The sequence below is a fragment of the Musca autumnalis genome, unplaced genomic scaffold (assembly GCF_047663935.1).
Source record: "Musca autumnalis isolate F117 unplaced genomic scaffold, ASM4766393v1 scaffold_47, whole genome shotgun sequence".
Lineage (NCBI taxonomy): Eukaryota > Metazoa > Arthropoda > Insecta > Diptera > Muscidae > Musca > Musca autumnalis.
In genome coordinates this window covers 103,738-111,218 of record NW_027412055.1, presented here as the reverse complement: position 1 = coordinate 111,218, position 7,481 = coordinate 103,738, and positions in this window count along the sequence as shown.

The window sequence follows — 7,481 nt, the reverse complement described above, 5'->3', positions numbered from 1 at the left end:
TATTGGGAAAGTCATCTCCGGTGAACTTTTGTATGGGAAAAGTCATCTCCGGTGAACTTTTGTATGGGAAAAGTCATCTCCGGTGAACTTTTGTATTGGGAAAGTCATCTCCGGTGAACTTTTGTATTGGGAAAGTCATCTCCGGTGAACTTTTGTATTGGGAAAGTCATCTCCGGTGAACTTTTGTATGGGAAAAGTCATCTCCGGTGAACTTTTGTATTGGGAAAGTCATGCCCGGTGAACTTTTGTATTGGGAAAGTCATGCCCGGTGAACTTTTGTATTGGGAAAGTCATGCCCGGTGAACTTTTGTATTGGGAAAGTCGTGCCCGGTGAACTTTTGTATTGGGAAAGTCATGCCCGGTGAACTTTTGTATTGGGAAAGTCATCTCCGGTGAACTTTTGTATTGGGAAAGTCATGCCCGGTGAACTTTTGTATGGGAAAAGTCATCTCCGGTGAACTTTTGTATTGGGAAAGTCATCTCCGGTGAACCTTTGTATGGGAAAAGTCATCTCCGGTGAACTTTTGTATTGGGAAAGTCATCTCAGGTGAACTTTTGTATGGGAAAAGTCATCTCCGGTGAACTTTTGTATTGGGAAAGTCATCTCCGGTGAACTTTTGTATGGGAAAAGTCATCTCCGGTGAACTTTTGTATTGGGAAAGTCATCTCCGGTGAACTTTTGTATGGGAAAAGTCATCTCCGGTGAACTTTTGTATTGGGAAAGTCATGCCCGGTGAACTTTTGTATTGGGAAAGTCATGCCCGGTGAACTTTTGTATTGGGAAAGTCAAGCCCGGTGCACTTTTGTATTGGGAAAGTCGTGCCCGGTGAACTTTTGTATTGGGAAAGTCATGCCCGGTGAACTTTGGTATTGGGAAAGTCATGCCCGGTGAACTTTTGTATGGGAAAAGTCATCTCCGGTAAACTTTTGTATTGGGAAAGTCATCTCCGGTGAACTTTTGTATGGGAAAAGTCATCTCCGGTGAACTTTTGTATTGGGAAAGTCATCTCCGGTGAACTTTTGTATTGGGAAAGTCATCTCCGGTGAACTTTTGTATGGGAAAAGTCATCTCCGGTGAACTTTTGTATTGGGAAAGTCATCTCCGGTGAACTTTTGTATGGGAAAAGTCATCTCCGGTGAACTTTTGTATTGGGAAAGTCATCTCCGGTGAACTTTTGTATTGGGAAAGTCATCTCCGGTGAACTTTTGTATTGGGAAAGTCATCTCCGGTGAACTTTTGTATGGGAAAAGTCATCTCCGGTGAACTTTTGTATTGGGAAAGTCATCTCCGGTGAACTTTTGTATGGGAAAAGTCATCTCCGGTGAACTTTTGTATTGGGAAAGTCATCTCCGGTAAAATTTTGTATTGGGAAAGTCATCTCCGGTGAACTTTTGTATGGGAAAAGTCATCTCCGATGAACTTTTGTATGGGAAAAGTCATCTCCGGTGAACTTTTGTATTGGGAAAGTCATCTCCGGTGAACTTTTGTATTGGGAAAGTCATCTCCGGTGAACTTTTGTATGGGAAAAGTCATCTCCGGTGAACTTTTGTATTGGGAAAGTCATCTCCGGTGAACTTTTGTATGGGAAAAGTCATCTCCGGTGAACTTTTGTATGGGAAAAGTCATCTCCGGTGAACTTTTGTATTGGGAAAGTCATCTCCGGTGAACTTTTGTATGGGAAAAGTCATCTCCGGTGAACTTTTGTATTGGGAAAGTCATCTCCGGTGAACTTTTGTATGGGAAAAGTCATCTCCGGTGAACTTTTGTATTGGGAAAGTCATCTCCGGTGAACTTTTGTATTGGGAAAGTCATCTCCGGTGAACTTTTGTATGGGAAAAGTCATCTCCGGTGAACTTTTGTATTGGGAAAGTCATCTCCGGTGAACTTTTGTATTGGGAAAGTCATGCCCGGTGAACTTTTGTATGGGAAAAGTCATCTCCGGTGAACTTTTGTATTGGGAAAGTCATGCCCGGTGAACTTTTGTATTGGGAAAGTCATCTCCGGTGAACTTTTGTATGGGAAAAGTCATCTCCGGTGAACTTTTGTATTGGGAAAGTCATCTCCGGTGAACTTTTGTATGGGAAAAGTCATCTCCGGTGAACTTTTGTATTGGGAAAGTCATCTCCGGTGAACTTTTGTATGGGAAAAGTCATCTCCGGTGAACTTTTGTATTGGGAAAGTCATCTCCGGTGAACTTTTGTATTGGGAAAGTCATCTCCGGTGAACTTTTGTATGGGAAAAGTCATCACCACATTCCATCCACTTTAAACAATATCATTGAACATTGCCATCATTTTGACATACCGATTAATAACAAATCGATAGATAAGAACAAATTTCCGTCTTGGAACCTAAAACCTTCCTCTATAGATTATAGTCTATCTAAACACAAAAAGAACAATACTCCAACTGAAATCTATATTACGAAGTTACTAGAAATACAAGAGCGTTTAAAAGACAGAACCTTTATATACACAGATGGCTCCAAATTGGGACAAATAACAGCATATAGCATAATTTTTGAGAATACTATAAAAAAATGTGCCATCCTACCGGAGTACAGCTCTTCTTTTACGGCAGAAATAGTTGCAATTTACGACTCATTGAATATAATAAATAACATGAGGGGAAATTTTGTCATATTTACAGACTCTATGGCTTCATTAAAAGCCATAGAAAATATTAACAATGATGACTTCTATGGCAGTAGTATTAGACAACTACTAATACTATTGGGAACGAAGGTACAACTTATTTGGGTACCCAGCCATACACAAATTTGTGGAAACGAATTAACGGACAGAGTTGCGAAGAACGCCACAAAATCACCACTGATAACAACCAAAAACCTGAATGTTTCCGATATACAACATTTTATTAAATCCAAATTTGGAGCTTCAAAAACGATGTCATGGGCGATAACAACCAAATGGTATCAAGAAACAAATAAAGATAAAAAGAGTGTTATTGAAATCCTTAAAGATAATCAGAGCAGCAACCTCTCCAGAAGAGATCAAATAATTATCAGTAGGCTTAGACTTGGTCACACCAAAGTTACACACTCTCACATAATAGATAAAAATTCCAGTAATTGGTGTTCTTTCTGTAATAGCACTGAAATTAACTTGAAACACATTCTCGTTTATTGTAATTTTTTCGAAACCGAAAGAAGAGATATATTCTCGAACAACAATGTATTGGATATTTTGAATGATTTAACTCCGAAAAACATTATACTTATATTAAATTATCTAAAAAAATGTAAATTATACAATCTTATTTAAACAAGATATTATACTTATATTGTAATATACTTATATTAACATTATACTTATATTAAATTATAAAAAAAAAAATGTAAATTATATAATCTTATTTAAACAAGATATTGAAAAAATGTAAGCTTAAGACCTTAGTTGTCATAGCTTCTTCCCTATATATCAGTTATAATTGTATTATAATCTGGTATAAATGAATAAATAAATAAAATAAATTTTGTATTGGGAAAGTCATCTCCGGTGAACTTTTGTATGGGAAAAGTCATCTCCGGTGAACTTTTGTATTGGGAAAGTCATCTCCGGTGAACTTTTGTATTGGGAAAGTCATCTCCGGTGAACTTTTGTATGGGAAAAGTCATCTCCGGTGAACTTTTGTATGGGAAAAGTCATCTCCGGTGAACTTTTGTATTGGGAAAGTCATCTCCGGTGAACTTTTGTATGGGAAAAGTCATCTCCGGTGAACTTTTGTATTGGGAAAGTCATGCCCGGTGAACTTTTGTATGGGAAAAGTCATCTCCGGTGAACTTTTGTATGGGAAAAGTCATCTCCGGTGAACTTTTGTATTGGGAAAGTCATGCCCGGTGAACTTTTATATTGGGAAAGTCATGCCCGGTGAACTTTTGTTTTGGGAAAGTCATGCCCGGTGAACTTTTGTATTGGGAAAGTCATCTCCGGTGAACTTTTGTATTGGGAAAGTCATGCCCGGTGAACTTTTGTATTGGGAAAGTCATCTCCGGTGAACTTTTGTATGGGAAAAGTCATCTCCGGTGAACTTTTGTATGGGAAAAGTCATCTCCGGTGAACTTTTGTATTGGGAAAGTCATGCCCGGTGAACTTTTGTATTGGGAAAGTCATCTCCGGTGAACTTTTGTATGGGAAAAGTCATCTCCGGTGAACTTTTGTATTGGGGAAGTCATCTCCGGTGAACTTTTGTATTGGGAAAGTCATCTCCGGTGAACTTTTGTATGGGAAAAGTCATCTCCGGTGAACTTTTGTATTGGGAAAGTCATCTCCGGTGAACTTTTGTATTGGGAAAGTCATCTCCGGTGAACTTTTGTATTGGGAAAGTCATCTCCGGTGAACTTTTGTATGGGAAAAGTCATCTCCGGTGAACTTTTGTATTGGGAAAGTCATCTCCGGTGAACTTTTGTATGGGAAAAGTCATCTCCGGTGAACTTTTGTATTGGGAAAGTCATCTCCGGTGAACTTTTGTATTGGGAAAGTCATCTCCGGTGAACTTTTGTATTGGGAAAGTCATCTCCGGTGAACTTTTGTATGGGAAAAGTCATCTCCGGTGAACTTTTGTATTGGGAAAGTCATCTCCGGTGAACTTTTGTATGGGAAAAGTCATCTCCGGTGAACTTTTGTATTGGAAAATCATCTCCGGTGAACTTTTGTATGGGAAAAGTCATCTCCGGTGAACTTTTGTATTGGGAAAGTCATCTCCGGTGAAATTTGTATTGGGAAAGTCATCTCCGGTGAACTTTTGTATTGGGAAAGTCATCTCCGGTGAACTTTTGTATTGGGAAAGTCATCTCCGGTGAACTTTTGTATGGGAAAAGTCATCTCCGGTGAACTTTTGTATTGGGAAAGTCATCGCCGGTGAACTTTTGTATGGGAAAAGTCATCTCCGGTGAACTTTTGTATTGGGAAAGTCATCTCCGGTGAACTTTTGTATTGGGAAAGTCATCTCCGGTGAACTTTTGTATGGGAAAAGTCATCTCCGGTGAACTTTTGTATTGGGAAAGTCATCTCCGGTGAACTTTTGTATTGGGAAAGTCATCTCCGGTGAACTTTTGTATGGGAAAAGTCATCTCCGGTGAACTTTTGTATGGGAAAAGTCATCTCCGGTGAACTTTTGTATTGGGAAAGTCATCTCCGGTGAACTTTTGTATGGGAAAAGTCATCTCCGGTGAACTTTTGTATTGGGAAAGTCATCTCCGGTGAACTTTTGTATTGGGAAAGTCATCTCCGGTGAACTTTTGTATGGGAAACGTCATCTCCGGTGAACTTTTGTATTGGGAAAGTCATCTCCGGTGAACTTTTGTATTGGGAAAGTCATCTCCGGTGAACTTTTGTATGGGAAAAGTCATCTCCGGTGAAATTTTGTATTGGGAAAGTCATCTCCGGTGAACTTTTGTATGGGAAAAGTCATCTCCGGTGAACTTTTGTATTGGGAAAGTCATCTCCGGTGAACTTTTGTATTGGGAAAGTCATCTCCGGTGAACTTTTGTATGGGAAAAGTCATCTCCGGTGAACTTTTGTATTGGGAAAGTCATCTCCGGTGAACTTTTGTATTGGGAAAGTCATCTCCGGTGAACTTTTGTATGGGAAAAGTCATCTCCGGTGAACTTTTGTATTGGGAAAGTCATCTCCGGTGAACTTTTGTATGGGAAAAGTCATCTCCGGTGAACTTTTGTATGGGAAAAGTCATCTCCGGTGAACTTTTGTATTGGGAGAGTCATCTCCGGTGAACTTTTGTATTGGGAAAGTCATCTCCGGTGAACTTTTGTATGGGAAAAGTCATCTCCGGTGAACTTTTGTATTGGGAAAGTCATCTCCGGTGAACTTTTGTATGGGGAAAGTCATCTCCGGTGAACTTTTGTATGGGAAAAGTCATCTCCGGTGAACTTTTGTATTGGGAAAGTCATCTCCGGTGAACTTTTGTATGGGAAAAGTCATCTCCGGTGAACTTTTGTATTGGGAAAGTCATCTCCGGTGAACTTATGTATTGGGAAAGTCATCTCCGGTGAACTTTTGTATGGGAAAAGTCATCTCCGGTGAACTTTTGTATTGGGAAAGTCATCTCCGGTGAACTTTTGTATTGGGAAAGTCATCTCCGGTGAACTTTTGTATTGGGAAAGTCATCTCCGGTGAACTTTTGTATTGGGAAAGTCATCTCCGGTGAACTTTTGTATTGGGAAAGTCATCTCCGGTGAACTTTTGTATTGGGAAAGTCATCTGCGGTGAACTTTTGTATTGGGAAAGTCATCTCCGGTGAACTTTTGTATTGGGAAAGTCATCTCCGGTGAACTTTTGTATTGGGAAAGTCATCTCCGGTGAACTTTTGTATGGGAAAAGTCATCTCCGGTGAACTTTTGTATTGGGAAAGTCATCTCCGGTGAACTTTTGTATTGGGAAAGTCATCTCCGGTGAACTTTTGTATGGGAAAAGTCATCTCCGGTGAACTTTTGTATTGGGAAAGTCATCTCCGGTGAATTTTTGTATGGGAAAAGTCATCTCCGGTGAACTTTTGTATGGGAAAAGTCATCTCCGGTGAACTTTTGTATGGGAAAAGTCATCTCCGGTGAACTTTTGTATGGGAAAGTCATCTCCGGTGAACTTTTGTATTGGGAAAGTCATGCCCGGTGAACTTTTGTATTGGGAAAGTCATGCCCGGTGAACTTTTATATTGGGAAAGTCATCTCCGGTGAACTTTTGTATGGGAAAAGTCATCTCCGGTGAACTTTTGTATTGGGAAAGTCATCTCCGGTGAACTTTTGTATTGGGAAAGTCATCTCCGGTGAACTTTTGTATTGGGAAAGTCATCTCCGGTGAACTTTTGTATTGGGAAGGTCATCTCCGGTGAACTTTTGTATGGGAAAAGTCATCTCCGGTGAACTTTTGTATGGGAAAAGTCATCTCCGGTGAACTTTTGTATTGGGAAAGTCATCTCCGGTGAACTTTTGTATTGGGAAAGTCATCTCCGGTGAACTTTTGTATGGGAAAAGTCATCTCCGGTGAACTTTTATATTGGGAAAGTCATCTCCGGTGAACTTTTGTATTGGGAAAGTCGTGCCCGGTGAACTTTTGTATTGGGAAAGTCATCTCCGGTGAACTTTTATATTGGGAAAGTCATCTCCGGTGAACTTTTGTATTGGGAAAGTCATCTCCGGTGAACTTTTGTATGGGAAAAGTCATCTCCGGTGAACTTTTGTATTGGGAAAGTCATCTCCGGTGAACTTTTGTATTGGGAAAGTCATGCCCGGTAAACTTTTGTATTGGGAAAGTCATGCCCGGTGAACTTTTGTATTGGGAAAGTCATGCCCGGTGAACTTTTGTATGAGAAAAGTCATCTCCGGTGAACTTTTGTATTGGGAAAGTCATCTCCGGTGAACTTTTGTATTGGGAAAGTCATCTCCGGTGAACTTTTATATTGGGAAAGTCATCTCCGGTGAACTTTTGTATTGGGAAAGACATCT